Genomic DNA, 25013 nt, shown 5'->3' on the forward strand with positions numbered 1-25013 from the left:
CAGGCCTCTCTCTAAGTAAAGTCTTGTAATTTCCACTGCTTTATTTCACCCACCCACACCCACTTCGCAGCCCTGCAAGGGTGATTAACCCAGAACTCTGAGAAGGAAAGTATTTCCAACACTTCTCAAGCTAACCAATAGGAACATTCTTCAGAATACAAGCCACCCAGGACAAGTAAAACATAGAGAAAAGAAAGAAGGCCTTAACTAACAACCACAACCTGCCAACTATCTGAATAAGGCCAATTGTTAGTATGTTCACAGAAGGAAAAGTTAGGCAAAGGTCAGGATGAGGAGAGCAGAAGGCCAGCACACTGCTCCGAGGCAGCAATCTCCAAAGTATTCATGAAAGTATAAGTGGGTAAACGCCTCTGAAACATCTGAAGAGCAGCACAGAAACTTGGCCTTCAGCACATCTCTCTCCTCGCCAGTCCCACATCACATGGCTGCTTTAAGGTTGTGCTCAGCCACAGGAATGCAGGACAGACTTTACACATGGATCTTTTCTCCCACTTGTGTGGTGGAAACTGTAGAGACTGAATTAGAGTAAAAGAGGAAACCTAACATGGCTAAAAAGTCTCTCAATTTAGTAGGCCAACAAAACAGTAGTTTTCTGTAGAAAAACAAAATCTCAATAATGTGGTAATAAACTTGATCATTATGTTACTGTATTTTAGCTAAACACGTATGTACTAGCTACTTTATGGTACAATTCCTTATGAGCAGTGCAGAGATGTAGCCTATGTGTAAGAAGATGATTTAGCTATACAATAAACTAGGAGCTTTTTGTGATCTTGATTACACTTCTCTTTTTATACAATCACTCCAGATTTCTCCAACAAGAAAACTGCTGGCATGAGACAGTTCCAACACAAAATACTTGCAGAGGTTCCAAAAGTTCTTTTCCTTACAAAAACCGGTGAATGTTGAAATATGCAAAGTTAAATGCAAAAAAATCACTGATCCAAATTCAGTCATCTTCGACTAGTCCAACAGGGCACAACTCACAGCTGGCATCACTATACTACACAAGTATACTGAATCTACACGTGGCAGACTGAAAAGAATGTAGGAAGTGATGTATTATTTCAATAAAGTGTATGAACTTTGTTGTAAGACTAATTTGAGTTCAAACCCAAGCTCTGCCATTTAATAGTAAAATATGAACAAAGCCTGATTGCTATTCTTTCATAGCCTAATTAAACATGACATATTTTCACATAGCTGATACCCCTTAAGTCACAATGCCTTTAACCTTCATGTTGAATGAGTCTTGATTATTTGAACTCATGTTCCTGATATGAATCTATTAAAAGAAAAAAATTATTCTGTCACTGGTTAAAATAGCAAAGAAATCTTTATTCAAGACTTCTATATCGCAGAGAGACTGGGCCTAATTCCACATCTAGCAAAGAAGCTGGTGATTTACAGCCAATGAGCAGTAATAAAAACATACACAGGAGACACGGTGGTGGGGAGGGGAGTTCTTATCAAACTAAATTAGCATAATTCTTGCTAAAAAACGGGTGAAAGACTTACACATTAAGGTAAGGGATGAGGCATTTGATCAGATGTCAAATGTGAAGCCAATCTCCCTAAGCTGGCATAGCAAGAGTTTTGCTAAACTAGACTCACCAGAGATGGACATAGAGGATCCAAGTCACCCAACACCAAAGATCAGCTGGGAAGAGGGCAGAGGGAAGGCCACTAAAGTTCAATCAAGGAGATAGGTCAGGAGTAAGCAAGCCCTGTGTAGGGACACAAGAGGAGTCTCTCTTACTGAGTGCAAGGGTCACTCCACATACTGCAAACACTGGTTTTGAAAGCAATGAGCTACTACCCCTCACCGTCTATCCAAGCTATGCACAGGGGCATTCTAACCATATCAGCTATACTTAAGTAGCATTTCATATCTGCCAGTCACAGTTTGTTTTTTTATCCACTGGTATTGTCAATACAAGTGATTATTAGCCTAAATGAAGAATTTCTGTAATAAGCAGACACAAATAGGTAAAGTGAACTATCAGATTTGTACTTTACCAGCTGATATGTTCCCCACATATTTCTTTTCCTAGTTTTTCTTATCATAAACACTTCACACTTTAAACTATAAAAATATAACAATGAAATTATGAGGTGATGAGAAAGAACCAAAAAAAAAATTCCAATGCCTTTCTCTACAGCTTAAATTATAATCTAGGAAAAATGAAGAGTAAAGCCATGCTTCTAGTATTTTTAAGAATGGGGAAACAGTAGGTAACTTAACAGATACATATACTATGAGTTCTCAAATCCAAGCACTACTAGCTCTCTGAACTTAAGCCACTAAGTGTTTTAAAGAAGTTACCAAACTGTGCTCTCAAAAATGCCACAGAGCTATATCACAGTCAACCCATGGTGACAGTAGCAGAAATTTGGAATCAGAGTCTATTTAAGATACAAGTTCATTTTTCCAGCTCTAAACTGTAATCCAGATAATACCTGCAATGGTACATTGGCTATAAAATGCAAACAAAATATCACTTTCTAAAATTATTATGTGAATATTTGTGAATGACATTTATATAATTTTATTATAATTTGAAAACAGAAACCACAAAAGAGAAATGATTTCGTTTTTCAGAATTTGCAAAGCTCTCTATTTCCACTCAAATATTTATTAATCTTATGATTACTATTCCAGATCTTTTCCTTCCTCCTTCATATTTAATATGGCTCATTTCCTACATACTAAAACAAAATTACAAATTTTATTTTATTGACATTTGCTGTTTGTACATCATTAAAACTTGATCGCTAAATGTTGTATGAACTTAATATAAAGTTTTTATAGCCTCAGACACATTGCTGATACTTCTTTAAACAAGTTAAGTTTTAACCATTTCCACCACTTTCAGTCTCTTGTACAGTCAATTTATCTACAGGCCAGGCTCTACAAAAACAGATATGCACAGGAACTCAGTCTTGCCCCGAGGTTCCTGGTCAATCTAAGAACAGACAACAACTACATAAGGTAAAAAGTACTGAACAAAAAATTAGGGAAATCCACAACAAGGGTACCAATCCTTCCCAGGGTTTTTAGGAAATGCCTTCCAGAAAGCTTGATATCAAAGCTGAGAAATGACAAAATAAATGAAAATTGCCCAGGAAAATGGGATATGATGGTAAACTGATTATCAGTCTGAAGGATCTAGGATCATCTAGGACTGCAATCTACTGACCATGTCTGAGGGATTTCCTAGAGGGGGTTAACAGACTGAGGAAGACCCACCTAACCATCGGCAGCACCACTCCATGGGCTGAATAAAAAGAAAAAGGTAGCTGAGCAGCAGTGTTTATCAGTCTCTGCTGCTGACTAGATGAACCATGATCAGTTGGCCTCCTCCCCTGCTGCAATGTCTTTCCTGACATGAAGGAATGTATGTCCTCTAACTGTAAGCCAAAATAAACACTTCTTTCTTTAAACTGCTTCTTTTCAGGAATTTGGTCCCAACAGTAACACAAGCAACTAACATGGTAGGCTGAATAAAAGTATCATAGTGGAATGTACAAAATCTTGGGAGAATTTGAGAATAGATCACCCCCTCACCCTGAGGAAATCAGTGAGATAAGAGGGAAGTCTTTATGCCAGGCCAAGGACTTTAAAGTTTCAATGTTAAGGAAAGATTTGTTATTTTAAAAGATGGTCATGGCCGGGCGTTGGTGGCGCACGCCTTTAATCCCAGCACTCGGGAGGCAGAGCCAGGCGGATCTCTGTGAGTTCGAGGCCAGCCTGGGCTACCAAGTGAGCTCCAGGAAAGGCGCAAAGCTACACAGAGAAACCCTGTCTCGAAAAACAAAAAAAAAAAAAAAAAAAAAAAAAAAGATGGTCATGGTGCAATGTGAAGAGTAAATCATAACAGGGCTACATCTATGAATGGGATAACAGAAGTGTAGAAAGAGAAAAGGGTCCCCTAAACTAAAGCTGTGGCCATGGAGAAAGAAACAGGGCCTTTAGAGGTATGAAAGCAAAACATTAAGACTTTTGTGATTCATGAGCTGCATTTGGGACCTGGAGCAGAATTGCCAAACTCATGGGTTGCTCAACTTGAGATTGCAACTGGTTTAGTACTCATCACTAAGTTAAGCAAGCAGGTACCATTATAGTGACTTAACAATACACTAACTAGCCTAATTCATCTTTATAATTTAAGGAAAATTCATCATCATCTAATGCACTGATACCTACAAAAGTTCAGAATTTGCATGATGACCAGCCGATAGTTATTTCTTAAATACAATGGAAAAGAAATTAAAAGAGACAGGTCCCAAAACCTCCATGCTATAAAAAAGGAAATAGGAATAGATGTATGTTTCTTATGAATAACAGGATTTTTCCTATTGTTCTAGAAACAGGTATTAAAGTCTTGCTACTCATATTCAAAATGTGGTCAAGCTCACTGAATACAACAGCAGCTTTCAGGGATGTGTGTTCTCGTCGTCAGCACAGCCAGGCATACATGCAAGCAATCATGTCTAAGGAATCAACACTGGGCATTGACCTTGGCACCATCTACTGCTGGGAGGGCGGGGGTCTCTCATCATGGAAAAGCAGAAATAATTGCCAATGACTAAAGTAACCTAACCACACCAAGCTATGTTGCTTTTATTGACAGCAAAATGAATCACTGGCAATGCTGCAAAGTTTCAAGTTGTGATGAACAACACCAAGACAATTTTTGATGCTGAGCATCTGACTGATCAGGTGTAGGTGTGATGGTGCTGGACCTTTATAGTGGTGAATGATGCAAGCAGCCTAAGAATCTAAGTAGAATAAAAAGGGGTGATCAAATTTTTCTACCCAGAAAAGGTGTCCTCTAGGGTTTTAATGAAGATAAAGGAAATTGCAGAAGCCTATCTTGGGAAGACTGTTGTCAATGCTGTGGTCACAGTGGCAGCTGACTTCAGTGACCCTCAGCAGCAGGGAACGAAAGATGTACTTAGAATCAATAAAGAAAACACTGCTGAACTGTTACTATTGTTTGTGGACCAAATAAGAAGGTTGGAGCCTAAAGAAATACGCTGATTTTTTATTTAGAAGTAGTACTTTTGATATGTCAGTCCTTACTACTGAGGACATAATTTTTGAGTTCAAATCTATAGCAGAAGACACCCATTTGGGTAAAGACTTTGACAACTGGATGGTTAATGATTTTATTGCTGAGTTTAAATGCCAGCACACAAAGGACATCAGTTAAATCAAGAGAGGTGTCCCTCATCTGTATACTGCTTGTGAATGGGCTAAGTGTACCCTCTCCCATAGTACTGAGGCCAGTATTGAAATTGATTTTCTCTATAAGGGAATAAATTTCTGCATCTACATTACCCAAGCTCAATTTGAAAAATTGAATACTACCCTGTTCTTGGACACTGTAGATCCTATAGAAAAGGTCCTTCAAGATGTCAAATTAGACAAGTCTTAGATCCATGATATTGTCCTAGTGTGGCTCTACCAGAATTCCCGAGTCAGATGCTTCTGCAAGACTTCTTCAATCAAAGAGAACTGAATACGAACACTAACCCTGATGAAGCCATTGCTTATGGTGCAGTTATATACACAGCCATCCTCTGAAGACACGTCTGGAAATGTTCAGGATTTGCTGCTCGTAGATGTCACTCTTTGTCTCCTTTGTGCCGAAACCCCAGGTGGAGTCACACCTGTCTTCATCAAGCACAATACCATCACTCAGACCTGGCAGACACAGACCTGAACTACTTACTCCAACCACCAGCCAAGGGTGCTCACTCATATAGATGAAGGAAAACATCCATGACTAAAGATAACAACCTGCTGGGAAAGTTTGAACTCGCAGGCATATCTCCAGCACCCTGTGGTGTTCCTCAGATTGAAGTCACTTTTGACATTGATGCCAATGACATCCTCATAGTTTCTGCTGTAGATAAGAGTACAGGAAAGGAGAACAAGATCAGCATTACCAATGACAGGGGCCACTTATAAAAGGAAAGTATTAAGTACATGGTCCAGGAAGCTGAGGAGTACAAAGGAAGAAAAAACAAGAAGAGACAAAGGTATCACCCAAGAATTCACTGGAGTCCTCTGTATTCAACATTAAAGTAACAATTGAAAATAATAAACTTCAGGGCAAGATCAATGATATGAACAAAGTGAAGATTCTAGAAAGTGTAATAAAATCGTCAGTTGGCTGGATAAGAAAGAATCAAACTGCAGATAGAAAAGAATTTGAACACCAGCAGAAAGAACTGGAGAAAGATTGTAACCCCATCATTATCAAGCTTTACCAGAGTGCTAGAGGACTACAGAAGGAATGGCTGGGGGCTTCCCCAATATGGGAGCTCTTCCCTCAAGTTGTGCTTTATCAGAGCCCACCCTTTGAAGAGGTTAATGAAGTCAGCCCAAGGAGATGTGTAGCATTGTTCCACAGGAAAACATTTAAAGGATACAAATTTAGCAAGTTCCATGGTACTTTTAAAACTGATCTGCTACAACAAATTACTGGGCACTATCAATTCTTGAATAAGATTGTTCACATAGGGCGGGGCCGGGGGGGTGGATAACACTGCGCATTACAAGTATTGAATACTGAGTAGAAATGCAATGCCTTAAATAAAACTATTTAAAATTGTGGGGGCGAAATGTTGTCAAAGCACTGATACCACCTGAAACCTTGTTAGAAATGCGGTTCTCTAGCCCTATCTGAGAAATAGTGAACAAGAATCTATATTTGAAGAAGACTCCAGAGATTTATAGACTTGGGAGATCTTAAGAATCACCAAAAGAACTTGTCAGCAACTCACTCTCTATGGATGAAAGAAAAATGCGTTGACTGACCTTATATCTGACTAAATGACTAACTCAACAATGCTTCTTATTACACCACAAACAAAGCAACACACACAGGCATTAGGTGTCAACTAGTGTTCATCAAAAAGTAATGCAAAGCCAAATATAATGGCACATGTTGTAGCCCGCTAGGTTTCCTAGCGGCTGAGGCCAGCAGGGCTGCATAAGAGGTTGATTGGACCACGGGCCTGGGTACCAGGTGTTTGGAAGGGTCTACACTTGACTGTAATTAGCAAGGGGGCGGTCTTTTGCTCCACCCCTTGACATTGTTATAAACAGACCTCTGGAATAAAGTTCTGGGCGGTGGATAAGGATACAGGCCCATCCAAGGCTATCCTGTGTTTCTCTCTGTTTCTCTCCCCTCTTTATTTCTAACTAAGTCTCTAATTCCTGATTCCTCAAGAGTCCCTGGGGTAAATAAATGCAGGGGCTGGTCTGCCACAGGCACACACATTTCATCCCACACTGGGAAAACAGAGACAGATGGATCTCTGAGTTTGAGGTCAGCCTGGTCTACATAATGAGGGCCAGGACAAGGGCAATGTAGAGAGACTGTGTCTCCCAAAAGAGAAGGAAAAAAAAAAAGTAATGCAGGGTCTCCCATGTTTGATAGCATAGAATAAATGCCTAAAACTATGGTTTGCCTTTCCTTTAAATATTTTCACAAAGAAAAAATTATTCCCACTACCTATTTGCTGAGTAGCACAATTGATAGCTTACGTACTTTTAAGTCATTCCTAGTTTCCTAGTTTCCCAGGGGAGCTTTGCAAAGCTCTTAATTATGTACTAGTCTTGAACATCTATTTCATTAGCCAATTTTCTGCCCACTTCCTTTGTCAGGTGAAAATGTGTCACCATAGTTCTTAAGAGAAAACACAGTTAATGTGTTTTGGATAGTAAATTGCCTTAAAAGGATAATTAATATTTCAAGTGCAAAATAGCACATCTATTAAAATAACAAATTTTTAAAAATAGATTAAAAGGATAAAGAAGCTAAACTCAAAATTTGGACAAAGTCAACAAGACTCATTGTACAAACTCACTGGTATCTTTATGTTAAATCTTCAATTAAAAAGATTTATCCTAATATTTTATTCTCTAATTATTAGAAGAACCTGAAACACTATAAATGATTTTTAAGACTAAAGTCACAGAGAAATTAAACACTTGACTAAATAAAAGAGAAGAGGAAAATGACACCTAAATTGGAATGAATATTGGGACAAAAGCTGCTATACAGAAGCTTACCCTCTCTAGACTGACAATAATAAGAACAAGTGGTCTATTACATCAAGAAACAATGTTGTGCCCAAACAGTGATGATGAGCAATTCGTAGCCACAGAGCAGAGTGCTTATAAAAACTATGGCAAATCTTCTGATGAAAAATAAAACTGGAGAGACATTTCAATATTTTTTGCTGCTTCCTACATAACCTGGCTTCAAGAGAAATCTCTGACTATAGACTGACTATCCTGTGACCGTCCTCGAGGTCTTGTACTCTTGTTTGTTTTATCCTACTTTCAGCCTCCAGCTTTCATTACTCTGCTTCTGTTCCTTAGACCTCTGTCTCCTATTACACAATTCACTTTCCAGAATTAACCTTCCTGCTGTGGATGATTGATTGATTGATAAATAAAACATTGATTGGCCAGTAGCCAGGCAGGAAGTATAGGCGGGACTAGCAGAGAGGAGAATTGAGAGAACAGGAAGGCAGAGAGGAGGAGACTCCAGGAAGCATCATGTAAAGGCAGCAGGTAAAGCCAAGGAACACGTGGCGACACACAGATTAACAGAAATGGTCTGAGTATAAGAGTAAGAGCTAGACAATGGTAGGCCTGAGCTAATGGCCGAGCAGTTTAAATAATATAAGCGTCTGTATGTTTATTTTATAAGTGGGCTATGGGACTGCCAGGGCTTGGTGGGACCCGGAGAGAAAAACTCCAGCTACACCTGCCCATCTATCCGCTACAGATATTTCTATGCCCTTCTCCTCAGCCATTCTATTAACCCACTAGGTAGCACAAAGCAAGAGAAGACATTTCAGAGAAGAACATTGGATAATTGTTAATAGTCAAGAAAGACTAAAGCTGGAAGGAATGAACTGAAGGGGACTTTTTCAAGGACTCTCACTTTTGTGCTTAAAATGCTGAAGTAAAGAGGAGAGGAGAGGAGTCTGAAACAGAGACAGAGTCAAAAAGAAACTATAAATTAAACTCAGTTATCTGGCATTATCATGTTATCATAAAAAGCAAAACTTTACAAGGGCAAAAACACAGGAGAAAGCATCATAAAAAACATTTAGGTGATGGAGAGAGGGATCAATAGTTAATAGTGTTTACTGATCTTGCAAAGGATCAGAGTTTGGTTTGCAACACCCATGTTTAGCAGTTCAAAACTATCTGTATCTCCTGCTCCAGGACGATTTGATGCCTGTGACCTTAGATACCTACACTCAAGTACACATATCCACACACATAATTTAAAATAATACATATAGGTATTTTAAAATTAAAAACCAATATTCAGTCAACAGGATACCTAAAACAGCTGGTCCTTTACAAACATCAGGAAGTAGCTTATTAAATGGTTGTCCCAAATAAACAAATGTCAAGTAGGCAGAGGAAGACAGAAGAGGACATCAAATCTAACATTAAGCTGCATACAAACTAGGTTCTTATTAAGTTCATATTAATTACTCATTTTAGTATTAGTACTGTGAATTCTTTATAGAGTATACATAGAATAATCAAGACCATCAAAAATCTCTATCCTCTATAGCAATGGCTCTCAACCTATGTGTTGTGACCCATTTGAGATGGAAAGGTTCTTTCACAGGGATTGCATATCAGATATCCTGCATATCATATATTAACATTATGATCCATAACAGTAGCAAAATTACAGTTATGGAGTAGCAACGAAAATGATTTTATGCTTGGGAGGTCATCACAACATAGGGAACTGTGTTAAAGAGTCACAGCATTAGGAAGGTTGCAAACCACTGCTCTAGGGCAAGGTCTTCAAGTATCAGAATATACAAGTATTAAGACAAGCCTAAGCTAACTGCTCATCTTACACCTGATAGACCAGCACTCTACATACGTGCTTGTGCACATACTCACGCTCACTCTCACTCTCCATTTTCCACCTTTGCTGAACATGTATTCAGGATCACTGACCTCTGCACCAGACCTACTTGTCATGAGAATAAACTCAAAATACATAATAAAGTAATGAACACAGTTTCCAACATAGAAATTGTTTTAAAAAAATAACTAGATAGATAGATAGATAGATAGATAGATAGATAGAGAGATAGAGAGATAGATAGATAAAGTGGTATTTTCTATGAATCATTACTTAACTGACAATCAAGATCCTTACAACTATAGCTTCACCTTACCTCTCACACATTTGAATAGTAACGGTGGCCTTACACAAACCCTTGTTCCATTGAAACAGCTCCATCTGGGGAGGGAGACTTCTTAAGAGTTGGGGAGGGAGGTAAATAAAGAAGGAAGGAAGATGGTAAAGGGGAAGAGCATAGTACAAGTGATCTGCTCAAGGAAATAGGAAATGGGGTGCTCTAGGGAAAGGGGAGGGAAATATGGAAGGACAGGTGAGTGTAAAATAATAAAAAGCCATAAGGAATATTATTTTTTAACTACTATTAACTACTATTATTAACATGTTATTAACTATTTATGTAAAACAACATATAAGATACAAAATTCTGTCCATAAATACACATACATAGTTTAAATGAACTTTTCTTATCTGGACTAACAGTGTTCCCTCCAAGAGCCAAAGAGCATCTAAAAATCCCCAATGACAGACATGAGAATCCCTCTTTTGAGTTGTTATCCAGGGCTGCCAAAGAGACTCCCAAAGCATTATTGCTTATTGCTATTGCCCTTGCTTGCACCCAGAGGTGGCTGAAGACATCATGTTCTACAGCAGACACAGGGCACAGAGGACCCTAAGATGGAACTGACCTGAATGTGCCTTCTTGAGGACTAGCTTTCATGGTAACAGAAGGTACCACACAAGCTTCCAAACGGGGAAAGCAACCAACAGGCACACCAAGCTCTGATGCATATGAACCACAATATGACTGCATGGCACCAAACTCTACAGGTGCAGTAGTGGCGCACATACCTTGGCAGCAACTAACAGCTCTCTAAATAGACTGAAGATCTTTCAACAAGAAGGAAAACATGCCTGGTATTAGAAACTGAGTCAACTATTCAGTGCCAGTGAAGCCTGTATCTTGAAGGAGAACTGACAATCCCTAACAATCTAAACATGTTTCCTTGTAGTTGCAGATGAGTGCAGTCTTCACGGCTCGTCAAGGAAATTTCTCTTTGCAACAGAGAACATTAAAAAAAAAAAAACCCACAACCAATCAAAATGAAAGTTGTGGAGCCTAGTCCCAATGGATACACCTACAAAATATTCCTAACTTAAGGCTCTGGGAATATTATGGAAGAGGAGACATAAGAATTGTTGCCGGGCGGTGGTGGCGCACGCCTTTAATCCCAGCACTCGGGAGGCAGAGCCAGGCAGATCTCTGTGAGTTCGAGGCCAGCCTGGGCTACCAAGTGAGCTCCAGGAAAGGTGCAAAGCTACACAGAGAAACCCTGTCTGGGAAAACCAAAAAAAAAAAAAAAAAGAATTGTAAGAGCCAGATGATCTGGGAAATTACTATGAGACTGTGACTCCTAGTAATGTCAGAAGCTACACCATAAATCTCACCAGCACAACTGTCTAAACGAGAACTGAACAAATACAAAGCCAATAGAAATACAAAGGAGACAGGAAAAAGACCACAATTCATCAACCCTACACAAAGAACTACAGGAAACTAAGGAATGCTAAGATTAAAAAAAAATAGTCCTTTCCAGGGAAGAGCACACCAATTTGTTATCCAGTACCAAATGTTTAACCCTGAAAATACACATATAAGTAACAATATGAGCAGGTTATATTTAGGAACATGTATGTACATACATATACACATAATTTATATAATAATAATTAATGAAAAAATGAGGCCATAAATTTGAAAGAGAAAAAGGAGGGAGGGGTATAAGGGGAATTTTGGAAGGAGCAAAGGAAAGGGGGAAATGATGAAATAATAGTACAATCTCAAAAAAAAAAATGCCATCTTCCATGCACCATTACTCCATTAACCTCACTCCATGTCTTTCTTCTCTCTGTTCAGGCCCAGTCTTCTAAGTTCCCCATCATCAATAGGTAGTCTAACTCTAATCCCACCTCCATGTATAGCATGTCTAAAAGGACCCAACTTCTCTTCCATGATACCCTCAAGCATATTTTAACCTAATCACTATTGTGGTGGTTTGAAAGAAAATGGCCCCCCAAAGGGAGTGGCACTATTAGAAGGTGTGGTCTTGTTGGAGTAAGTGTGTCATAGTAGACTTGAGCTTTGAAGTCTCATATATGCTCAAACCACGTCCAGTGAGACAGACCACTTTCTGTTGCCTATGAGTCTAGATGTAAGAGATCCTAGCACCATGGCTGCCTGAATGCTGCCTTGCTTCTTGACATGATGATAATGGACTAAACCTCTGAACTGTAAGCCAGCCATCACAATTATATGCTTTCCTTTATAAGAGTTGTCATGGGCATGGTGTCTCTTCATAGCAATAGAAACCCTAAGACAACTACTAATAAGAAATAATCTGTGTGCATATCTGACTAAGACCATTCAGTCCTAGTTTTTAAAATACTGATAACATTACTGAAATGTACAGAAATGACTTTTGTAAGGGAAGCAATTTCTGAATATAAAAGCTGTGTTCATTTTTGTACCTGTAGTGTAGAAAAAAGAATCTTGGACATTCATAACCTTTCTTGAGGAAAGAGTTACAAGAGGCTGGTATTATGTTATTTCCTGAGATATGTGTTCACTTATTTGTAGCCTTTATTTCAGGAAAATATATACTTAGAATATGCACACATTTTTATAAGACTAAAAGCTAATAGAGGCATATTAGCCACTACAGTGATTCTAACCCCTGTTCTGTGTTCAAGAGCACTAAGGAACATTTGTTTTCCTTCCGTGGTTCTAAAGCTTCTTTGCCCTTTTAACAAGGTGACATTACACTCAAAGAAAAGTACTACCAGAAATTGAAAATGGCAATATTTCATAGATAATACTGCCTTAATTTAAAGGAATGTTAGGAGGACTGGCTAACTTACATGAAAAAGTACTTTGGAAGTGTAGATAGTTTACAAATTCTAAAAGATGATAACAATGGTGAGCTATCTATATGTTAACATTTATAAAATGTAATTAAAAGATAATAAGCACTTAATATCACTTTAGATTTGCTAATCAGTTTCCAAAAGCTAATTAAGTCACAAGGCATGCACCCAAATATATGTAAATATTGTCATTTAGAAGTCAGGTCACCTCCCCTTGCGGTGGTGGCACACTCCTCTAATCCCAGCACTTAGGAGGAAGAGGCAGGTGGATCTCTGTGAGTTCGAGGCCAGCCTGGTCTACAGATGGAATTCCAGAACAGGTTCCAAAACTATACAGAGAAAGAATGTCTCAAAAAAAAAAAAAAAAAAAAAAATCAAGTCACCAAGTTAGGTCTTTGTGAAAAGAACTAAAGGTAATCCAGTTATCTTTGATATTTCAAAATTCAAAGAAGAACCGGGCAGTGGTGTTGCACGCCTTTAATCCCAGTACTTGGGAGGCAGAGGCAGGTGGATCTCTGTGAGTTTGAGGCCAGCCTGGTCTACAGAGTGAGTTCCAGGAAAGGTGCAAAGGTACACAGAGAAACCCCGTCTTGAAAAACCAAAAAAAAAAAAAAAAAAAAAAAAAAAAAAAAATCAAAGAAGTGGAATTTACTAAAATATACAAAATAGAGCAACACAAATTCTGATATCAGCTCTCTCTGTAAAACTGGCTTAATAAAATATTATCAAGAAGAATTTGAAAAGGTAATGTTATTAAACTAAAGATTTTCCCTTCCCCGTGTACTTATACTCTAGTCTACACTAGAAATCTAGCCTTAAATAAATAAAAAAATAAAGAAAGAACATGATAAAAGAAGACCATTTACTGTACATATAAAGGCGCTAGAATCCCAGACTGAGAGCAGAGATACAACTCAGGAGCACATTATCTGCCTGACTTGTGCATTGGTTCAATCTTTAACACTACAAAGAAAGAAAGCAAAGATCCTAGACTGAAAGGTATTTGACATACCAGAAAAAAAGTCTATGGCCATCCCATCCTCAACATGTCCAGTTTCCTCTGTTTTCACAAACTAAGCAGTGTTGGGCCTCTTTAGTACGTGGATGACAGAATTACTACACCAAGAGAAGCCTGGTGTAATGATAACTGACTGTGGTAGTTTGAATGTAATTGGCCCAAATAATCTCATAAGGAGTAGCACTATTAGGAAGTGTGGCTTTGTAAGAATGGGTATGGCCTTGATGGAGGAAGTGTGTCACTGGAGGGTTGGGCTTTGAGGTTTCCTATGCTTGGGATACCACCCAGTGACTCAGTCAACTTCCTGCAGCCTCAAGATATAGTACTCTCAACCACTACTCCAGCATCAGTCTGCCTGCATGCCACCATGCTTCCCATCATGATGATAATAGATTGAACCTTTGAAACTGTAAGCAAGGCACCCCAATTAAATGTTTTCTTTATGAGTTATAGTGGTCATGGTGTCTCCTCAGTGCAATAGCAACCCTAACAAAGACAGAAGTTGGTACCAGGGATTGGGGTATTGCTTTTATGGGCCTGACCATGTTTTTGTTTGGAAGAATTGGACTTTGGTACTTTGGGTTATGAAAACAATGGAATGCTTTAAGCACTGCTTAATGGGCCATACTAGTAGGAGCATGGAAGGCAGAGGTGCTAAGTGTTATATGAACTGTTGGGGGCTACCTCAAGAGATTTTAGAGAAGAATGTTAGTATGTTGCCTAGAGTTCATTCTTGTGATATTTTGGTAAATAAAGTAACTGCCTTTTGCCCCTATTCAAAGAGTCTGCATGAGGCTAAAGTAAAGAGTTTTGGATTAATTCCCTTGGCAAAGGAAATCTCAAAATAGCCTAGTATAGAGCTGGAGAGATGGTTCAGTGATTGAGAGAGCTGACTGTTCTTCCTGAGGACCCAGGTTCAATTCCAGGCACCCACATGGCAGCTCACAACTATCTGTTACTCTAGTTCTAAGGGACCTGACACCCATGGCAAAATACCAATACGTATAAAATAAAAATAATTTTTTTTAAAAAAAGCCTACTATAGATTCTGTTGTGTGGTTACTAGTATTCATATTTATAAAGGTTTATAATGAAAAGAAGCAAGCTGAGCAGGGTAAATTACAAAATGTAAATTTTAAGGAGAAAAAAAGAGCACCAGGAAGTGGAATGGAGTTAAATCCTGAGAAGATAAGTGGATTAAGAAATATAATAAAGGGAGTGGTGATCTCAGGGCAAGATCCCACCCAGCTAAGTTTCTAACTTGTGAAAAAGAACTAAAGAAAAGCTTAGAGCCAGGTGTGCTGGGGCATACCTTTAATCCCAGCACTGGGAAAGCAAAGACTGGGGAATCTCTGAGTCTGAGGCCAGCCTGGTCTAGAGATCCAGTTTCAGAACAGCCAAGCTTACGAAGTAAAAGACAGAAAGTCAATGAAGATGTAATTGAACAAGGGGACCATGTTCCAGCCCCAGTAAGCAACAAAACTTGGCAGTTTCAGCCACACGGTTCGGTTCGGGCTTTAGAGTAATAATAGAAGAAACAGGTTGTGGAATTTGCCTCCACACCTAAAGAAAGCTGCTGAGGCCAGGCACCTGTCAGGAGTGTCCCTGAATGGAGGTCTAGTAGAGAAACCATTGTGGGAAGCTGTGACGTTGAAGCCTGGATTGCCTAGGAAAACCCAAGATGTTAGAGCTGCCAGAGTCGTGGGACACCTGCCGAAGAGCACTGCTAACAGGGAGTAGAACCAGCCTGAGAGAGAAGGGTGTTGCAAACAACAAAGCTGAATGAAGTTGGAGATCTAAAGAGCGTTTTGACATCAGACATGGAGATGCAAAGTTTGGAGTTTGCCTAGCTGATTTTCAGTCTTGATTTTCCCATGCTCCCTTCCCTGCATTTTGGAATGGTAATGTATAACCTGAAGCATGTGATCTGCTTTTTTTATTTTGATTTTTACAGGTGATTATAGTTAAGAGATTGCATGAATCTCAGAAAAGACTTTGAACTTCATTCAGACTTTTAAACATTGTTGAGACTGTGATAGACTATGGGAACTTTTGAAGTTGGACTAAATGCATTTTGCATTACAATACTGTTACAAGCTTATGGGGGCCAGGGAATAGAATGTGGTAGTTTGAATATAACTGGCCCCCATAATCTCATAGAGAATGGTACTATTAGGAGATGTGGCCTTGCTGGAGGAAGTCACTGGGGGAGGGCAGGTACTTTGAGGTTTCCTATGCACAGGATACCACCCAGTATCTCAGTAGACTTCCTGTTACCTGCAAGTAGTAACTCTCAGTTACTACTCCAGCACCATGTTTGCCTGCATGCTACCATGTTCCCCATCATGATAATAATAGATTGAACCTCCAAAATTCTAAGCAAGCCACCCCAATTAAATTTTTCTTTATAAGAATTGTGGTGGTCCTGGTGTCTCTTCACAGCCATAGTAACCCTAATGATGACACTGACCCTAGGTCTACATAACCTTACCATATACTATAAAAGTAGAAATGGCACCCAAGCTAACATGTAAGTATGAACATATACAAAAACAATGTCATTTCTTAAGGAGATGGCTTGAGCCATGAGAGATAAAAGCTTTAAATAATTAGTTAACAAATGGATTGAGACAAAGTCTCACGATTTGCCTATACTCTCAGGGCCAAGTGATCCTCTTGCCTCAGCCTATTGAGTACTATGAATAGGTATATACTACACAGCCATCTTGATACATGTGAAATAGAACTTGATCTGAAGTTGTAGCTAACCACGGCCCTTGCCATCATCTGGTCTCTCTAGCAGAAGAACCAGGATTCAAGGTGTTAGACCTCCGGCCTAAAGGCCTGCATGCTAGCCTCCACATATTAGTTATACATGAGTAAGATACCATAATGAATCAAACTAGGCAAAACCATAAAGGTGCATACATGTTTTGTTTAAAAAAAAAAATCAGCCAGTTGTGGTAGGACATATCTATAATTCCAACACTTGGAAAGCTGAAGCAGGAAGGTTGCTGTGAGTTCAAGACATAATAGTGTGTGTGTCTGTCTCAAAAACACACACACACACACACCATGGTGGTACATGGGTACATGCCTTTAATCACAGTACTCAAGAGGCAAAGGCAGATGAATCTCTGTAATTTGAGACCATTGAAAAGTAGGTAGAAGTTAAAGACCAGGCAAGGATAAGCAATAAGACAATGTCTAAAAATGAGCATAATTTTAAAAAATATGTATGTGTGTGTATGCATGAAAAGAAGAAAAAGAAAACCACACAGACAATGCAGCATTATCGTCAACTATCTAAATGAACCTCAAGAGCTAATTTTCAATCTCTGCCTTAACACTTAATGACTGGGTAAATCATTTAAAACTACTTAAAGAATTTATGTCAGCTATGAATAATAAAAATGGCATTATTGATGTGCAGATTATATAAGATATGTGATGTATTAACCATAATGGTGTGTTAATGTTCATTAAATTGATAAGCTATAATTTTATAAATTATATTATTAGTCAAGACAAATTCAGAGAATAGCAAATGACACCAACAAGTACAAATATTCAGAGGAAATGAGAAAACCATTAACACTACAAAAAAGATAAACAACACATAGAACAAACTTAAACACTACAGGAAAGAAGAGGACTTAAATATTTCTATGAAATTGCTGAGTAGCTACTATGAAATGACACAGAAGGCTTAGTGGGTGAAAGGACTTGCTATGAAAGTAAGAGGACATGAGTGTGGTACCCAGCACCCACAAATAAGACAGGTATGGAGCCATGTCTCTTTAACTTCAGTGTAGGGTACACAAAAACAAGTAGAACCCAGGAGCCAGCCAGTCTAGCAGAAATGACAAGCTTCAGGTTCAGTGAGAAACTCCATCAACAAACAAGGTGGACAGAGATAGAGGAAGATGCCCAACGTCAATTTCTAGCCCCCATACTTACATACATACAAACACAGACATCACACACACACACACACACACACACACACACACACACAGAGTCATTCTGCAAGGAATAGTAATTCAGAAAAGGAGAGTAAAACTTTACGTGAAAGAAAACAAAATTATTTATACAAAAGAAGAGGAAGAGGACAAGGAAGGAAGAGGAAGAGAGCAGGAAAAGGCTGGTCCTACAGACTTGATTTAAAATAGCTAGATGAGTTCTAGGATAGTGCCAGATTGAATCAAGTCTAGAGACAGATAGAACCAGGACTGTTGAGAGGAAAGGTGAAAACCAAAACAGTATTCCATGTGTGGGGTTTACAGTGACTGGCAAATATATATAACACAGGGGAAAGAGTGAGCAATCCCAGTTGGTACACACTGAAAGGGGATGACAAGCACAACGTCATGCTGAGTGCCTGTAATCCCAGCACTGGGAGACTCAAGTAGGGGAATTGTATCCTGGGCTATTCCTAGACCATCCTAAGCTGCATAGTGAGATCTTGTCTTAAAAGTAAAAGGGGAAAAAAAATATAAAGGATGGCAGAAAATCTGCAGGCTTACAGTACCAATATAATAGAGCCAAATTACTGCTCTTGCACTGAAAGAGGATAATGACCTTGAAAGTCACTGTGCTGTGCTAGCTGTTCCAGTGTGACACAGACAGCCTGGCTAGAGAATAGGTGGCATGCTACAGGGAAGTTAATGTCATCTGAGGAATCAAGACCCACAGAAGGAAGGCAGTTCAGTGAGAAGAAAGGGATTAGGTTGGCTAGATGAATAGGAGAGTGAGGCCGAGTTGGGGGCAAGTTGAGTTCCACATTTATACTATAAATTGCTCTTGGCAACATCTTCTAGCTTGACCTCTTAGAAGTTTTCCTAGCAGGTTAGAAACCAAGTTTTAAAGTCTCAAGAATAATTAATTAAAACCATTCATTCTTCTCCAAATATTCCTGTTCAACAGTAGTAAAGAGAATTGACTTTGAAATTATTATCAAAATTCTAAGCCTGGCTCAGATCCTTACCAATCATCTGTGCTTGAATACAATGTCACCATCGGAACAAAAGGATATACAGCAAGTTCCCAGGAAGGTTGGGATAGCTGAAAGAAATAATACATACAACTTGAACCAGGTCACATTCACTACCATAAGCCTGGATGAAGTTTTCTGAAATAACACTACCATTTCTTTAATCCAGTCTAGTGTTGAATTCTATGTCCTCCAGCCACAGATTGTTAAACACAGATTGCAGAGTCCCAGCCTCCATAAGTTTCTCTGCCAGTAGTCTAGGATAGAATGCGAACATTTGCATTTCTAACTAGTTTCCAAGTTATGCAGATGCTGCTGGTCTGGGAACTAACACTTTGAAAACCACCTGTCTGTCAAAGTTATTCCTGATGGAATCCTGAAAATTTTTTCATAGTAAGACAAAAGGATAAATCTCTCCCATAATCATTAAAAGGTAACAAAAAATTAGGGGAAAAGCATCATATTTTCATGTGCAAGTATGGTAGAAAAGAAGGGAGGCAGGGAGTGGAGAGCAAAACAATCCTTAAAGAAAAAGTTTTACTTGCCCCCACTCTTTCCCACACAGTACAGTATTAGTATAAATTTCTTCTTAAGAATCCCAAATGATTCACTGTCAGATTAAGTCCCCACAGAAATGCAGACAGAATGAACAGATGGCCTTTCCTAAAGTGTGTGTGTGTGTGTGTGTGTGTGTGTGTGTGTGTATTTCATATATAGAGAGGTTGCCTGTTCTTTCTTATTTTAATGTGAGCACTAAACTGTTTGTAGAGTTTCAAAGGACCCAACCTAGTCTCAGTAATTTCAGAGCTACTGTCCTGGGGTTCCAATACCCTGCTCCTTTAAATACTGTGCCATGTCTATGCTCTATCTACATCCCAGAAGCCATGGATGAAGGGAGATATATTAGGCAATAAAACCAAGAAAATAACAGAAAAGATCAAGATTTTCTCATGCTCTGCACTGCATTCCTTTCTTCATCGATCTGACCCTGATAATGATCACAATGAACCACTTTACATACATAGTGAGATGGTGCTTACATATGGGCACTGGTTAAAATATTAAGGCAACTCCACGTAGTTAAAAGAGGGGTTTATTTTGTGGGGTAACTTAAAAGTGAAGGGATAGGTAACAGGAAAGATGTAGCACAGTCTGGCGGTGTTCTCTGGAGAACTCTGTTTGGTCTACCTCCAGGGTCCAGGGTCCAGGAACCAAGAGAACTGGCCCATCCAGATCTCGGGTCTTCGGGGTCCTCTCTTGGCCCCACCTTGTAGGCGTGACAGTTACCGAAGCCTCAGTGGAGATTGGAACTTCCAGATCAAAACTGGAATGGCTAAACACTACATATGGGTGCTAGAAAATTGTATGATTCTTTTATATTTAAAACACAAACTTTTCCTACTGTGAGTGCTTTAAATAGCCCTATCACTGTTCAGGAAGTTTACGCTTGCCCATCTATAAGCAAAAGGGGTTTTCATCATCTTCAACAGGTACCAAGTAAGGAAAAAAATGAATGAACCTCTGCTTAATCAGCAACAATGTAAACATAGAGATTGTTAGGATTCCAATTTAAACAGACACACAGGTTCATGTGTTTGGATTCCTGATGCCCAGCTGTTGACAATGTCTAGGGAGGTTGTGGAATTTGGGATGGAAGGACCAAATGGCATGAATGGAGATGTGAGTCACATGAGGCAGGCCTCTGAAAGTTATAGTCAGAGTAACTTGCAATCATGCTCTCTGCTTCCTGATCAACAACCAAGATGTGAATAAGCCCTATTGCAAGCTCCTATGGTCACAAAGTAGGCCTCCACCAGGTGTCATGTCTTCTCATCACAGTACACTGCACCCTCAGAAACTGGAGCCAGAACAGCCCTCCAGTCCCTCAGTTCACTTCTGCTAGGTCTTTTGTCACAGAGACAAGAAACAGTGAATAACACAACCACCATGGCAAAATTACTAATTGCCAAGGCTAGCCAGACAGCTTTAAACTGAGGCCTTAGAAATAGGTTACTAGAATTAAGTGACCCAATTCTAGCAATTTTAGTGTCACACACTAACAATTTGTTTTTCCCCTTCTCCCTGTCTCCACAGTGTATTTAGAAAGAACACTTTTAGTAGAGGATTTTTATGCTACATCATTTGTAACATTCACTTGAAGCTTGAAATTAAAATTTCCTTCTCTTACCAATTTAGTCCCTTCCCATTTGGCAAACATCCTTTTGATTCAGGCATCTCTAATGGAGCTGAAAATTAATATGACTTTTTGTTTAACTCTTTGACTATGCGAATGAACCATCAATGATGTTAGCCTGGTTCTGTACAGTTGGCCTCACATTTTAATAGCACCCGACCACTCAGAGAATCACAAGACCCTTTGCAAACCATACTCAGAAGACCTACACAGCACTCACCAGTAACTATGCCTCCTGTGAATGTATGTTCTGCATAATTAACATTTACTCCAAAGAACTGAAGAATAGAGTCTCCAAAGGTTCTAAAGAAAGACAGCACTAAAGAAAGCAAATACAGAGCTGAAAGAAATGGATTTATTTTAGTACAAGTGAGTTTCACTTATGGCAAGAATTAAAGAAAAATTTTTATAGTAAATGTAAGAAAATCAGAATTTTAAATGTCTTTTTCTAAAGAATAAAGGAAAATCTTGGATAGTTATTTTAGCCCAACTTACTACCAAATGTTCCACCACCTTGCCAAGTGTGTTGTCATAATCATAATGAAATCACGCTGACCCATGAACAACAGTTACACGGTGACAATTCAGGAACAGTCTCAAGTCCGGTTGCCAGACCAGGAACCTTCTTAGAAGAATTGAAGAGCAGCCTCGTATGAGAGAAAGCAGGAAGAACTGGTCTCCTAGAGCATATCACACTTTCAATTTTATGATTCTTGTGCTACATATTTTTAAGTCTACAAAGTTCATCTTTTTTTCTCAAGACAGGGTTTCTCTGTGTAGCTTTGCGCCTTTCCTAGAACTCTCTCTGTAGCACAGGCTGGCCTCGAACTCACAGAGATCTGCCTGCCTCTGCCGCCCGAGTGCTGGGATTGAAGGCGTACGCCACCACCTGGCTTAAAAGGCATTTTAAACTCAATTTTATCCTTTTTTGGGGATACTATAACAAAATACTATATACTGAGTAGCTCATAAACAACAGAAATTTATTCCATCACAGTTTTAGAAAAGCTGGAAAATCTAAGATCAAACCACCAGCTAGTGGTTTTGTGAAGTGTTTTGTCTAGTATTTTGTGAAGGCCTGCTTCCTGGTTCACAGGAGCCACGTTTTAGTTGTGGCACCACATGGCAGAGGAAGATCTCTGAGGCCTGTGAAGGGGCACTGATTCCGTTCACAAATGGAATCTGCTATACTCTCAAACAGCTCATTCCTTCACAAAAGCTTCCACCTCTCAACGCCACCACCTTAAAAAACAGAACTGATCATATGGATTTAAGGGGAATAGAAATACAGTTTGTAGTAAATGTTCAACCAACCAATGACAGATAAATGTTGAGCAGCTACTACTCATTCACCAGTTAAGTATTTAGTAGGTGGATATCGCACATAACAACCTGTGTCAAACTCAGGTGGGGAAACAATTATATTCTCTTCTCTCAAATGGTCAATTGGTTTAATAACAGCTGGCCAGCATCCATTGCCCCAGCAATGCTACAGTTTTACTTTAGTGGTTCTGAGATCTACTTAATCACAGCTGATTCTCTGGCTCCAGCTGCCAAGACACCATATACTCTTCCCACAAATGGCAGCAGTCTTTGCTCCCCTCTGAAACGCCACAAGTCAGGCCTCCATCATCTGCACTGCTCTCAACATCCTTATCTTCCAAGCTCCTACAGAATAGCTCACTGAGTTCTCAACACTCAACAGCTTTCCTCACCCAAGGTTCCAAAACCTTCCACAATCCCTGCCAAAACAACATGGTCAGGTCTATCATAGCAATACCCCACTAACTTGGTACCAACTTGTCTGAGTCAGGGATTCTATTGTTGTGATGAAACACCATGACCAAAAAGCAAGTTGGGGAGAAAAGGGTTTATTTGGCTCACACTTCTAGATCACTGTTCATCATGTAAGGAAGTTAGGAAAGGAACTCAAACAGGGCAGGAGCCTGAAAGCAGGAGATGATACAGGAGCCTTAGAGGGGTGCTGACTTGCTCTTCAAGGCTTGTTCAGCCTGCTTTCTTATAGAACCCAGGATCACTAGCCCAGGGATAGCACCACCCACAAGGGGCTGGACCCTTCCCCATCTGTCACTAATTAAGAAAATTGCCTACAGCCCGATCTTATTGAGGCATTATCTTAATTGTGGTTCCCTCCTCTCAAATGACATTAGCCTATGTCAAGTTGATATAAAACCATCCAGCGTAGCATTGAGAGATTAAAAGGTGTAAAATGATCATGGCCCTGGTGGAGGAGACAACCTTTAATCTGGTTAAACTTTCTTAAAGAAAAGGAAATACACATATGTCAAATGAGTACACTGCTAAAAGTAAAAGTTCATCGAGTTCCTGAAAAGAAATGAATGGTTCAGATAAAAAGCAGAGGGTTGGCTCACAAGAGAAAAGATGCTTAGGAATGAGGGCAAAGGCAGTAGGAAAGATGTGCAGTACAAACAAAAGAAAAGACAGAGATGTATTTGGGAAACAAAGGCAGGAATGATTTGATTTGAAGACAGTTGTACTACACAGCAAGTACAGGTAGACCTGAGAGCTGATTACACAGTGTGGAGATACTGAATGCTGAGCTGAGGAAACAATATTCTCCAACTAGATGAGTTTACTCAAAGAAAGAGAGTACAAGCAGTAAAACTACAGTTGAGTTGGCATTATCAGTTTCCTTCTTTAATAGACACTGTTACTCCTAGAGGCAGACTGAAATGCATGCCATCACCACATGCGAAGGAGCTCAGGAATGAACAATGACCATATTTCCACAGAGAGTCTAAGGGCACACAGGCTGCTGAATAACCTTTTTCCTGAAAGCAAAATGATGGGAAAAGGGAAGAAAATGAAAATATCAATGACCTCCCCTCCAAAGTTCTTTGGATCCCAAAGCCACTCATGGAAGCTGGCTGGCAGTTCCCACAGATGAAAAAGACTTCAGCCTAATACATACCACCCAGTCTACTAAACTTTGGCACCTTCAGTAGGGACCTAACGATATGCTACATAGAGGGAGTCACTCCATAAAATCAGAGGGAAAGTTGCCAGATCAACCCAACAGCAATAAACCTTCATGTTTTAAGCCCATATCTATGAGGAAAATCATCTAAATATGCCTGTGTGTCTAAAAATAAGATGTGAAATTTCTTTCTGAACACCAGGTAAAGAGATAACAGAGAATCTGAGAAAAAACAAGTGAAAGATGCTACAAGAACACTCAACCTATTTCACTATGACATATTCAGTTCTGTCAAAATCAAAAGTCAAACAAAATTCAACTTTATTTTCCCAGGAGGATATCCTACAGTCCAGTAGTTTTGCTCAAAAATGCACCCTGGCCGAGGCCAACCTGGTCTACAGAGTGAGATCCAGGACAGGCACCAAAACTACACAGAGAAACCCTGACTCGGAAAAAAAAAAAAAAAAACAGAAATGCACCCTGACTTTCCACTTCAATTCTGCATTTCTTAATTTCTTTCTGCTGTACATGCTTACCCTATTGTGAGAAGTAAATAATCACTCCATTTCATAGCGGAATTTTTAAAGATTACTACAAAAAACTATTCAGTCCATATTGTTCACAAGCAAGATGTATATCACCTGTTGTTTCCTGTCCCTCTTATCATCCTATCCATCAGGGCCAATGCTGATGGTCATGTTCCTGACCAGAATAGAGCTGACCATAAACAAGTCTCTTTTTCATAATTGGCTATC

The 25013-nt window shown here is 39.3% G+C and overlaps 1 protein-coding gene and 1 pseudogene across 3 annotated transcripts in view; one reads left to right on the forward strand and one right to left on the reverse strand.

Moving 5' to 3' along the window:
• Positions 1-25013, reverse strand: part of Exoc4 (exocyst complex component 4) — a 754883-nt gene that overhangs the window by 606605 nt on the left and 123265 nt on the right. The window lies entirely within an intron of this gene.
• LOC114691043 lies at positions 4283-6395 on the forward strand (annotated as a pseudogene).

Source organism: Peromyscus leucopus, chromosome 3 (genome assembly GCF_004664715.2).
Source record: "Peromyscus leucopus breed LL Stock chromosome 3, UCI_PerLeu_2.1, whole genome shotgun sequence".
NCBI classification, from domain to species: domain Eukaryota; kingdom Metazoa; phylum Chordata; class Mammalia; order Rodentia; family Cricetidae; genus Peromyscus; species Peromyscus leucopus.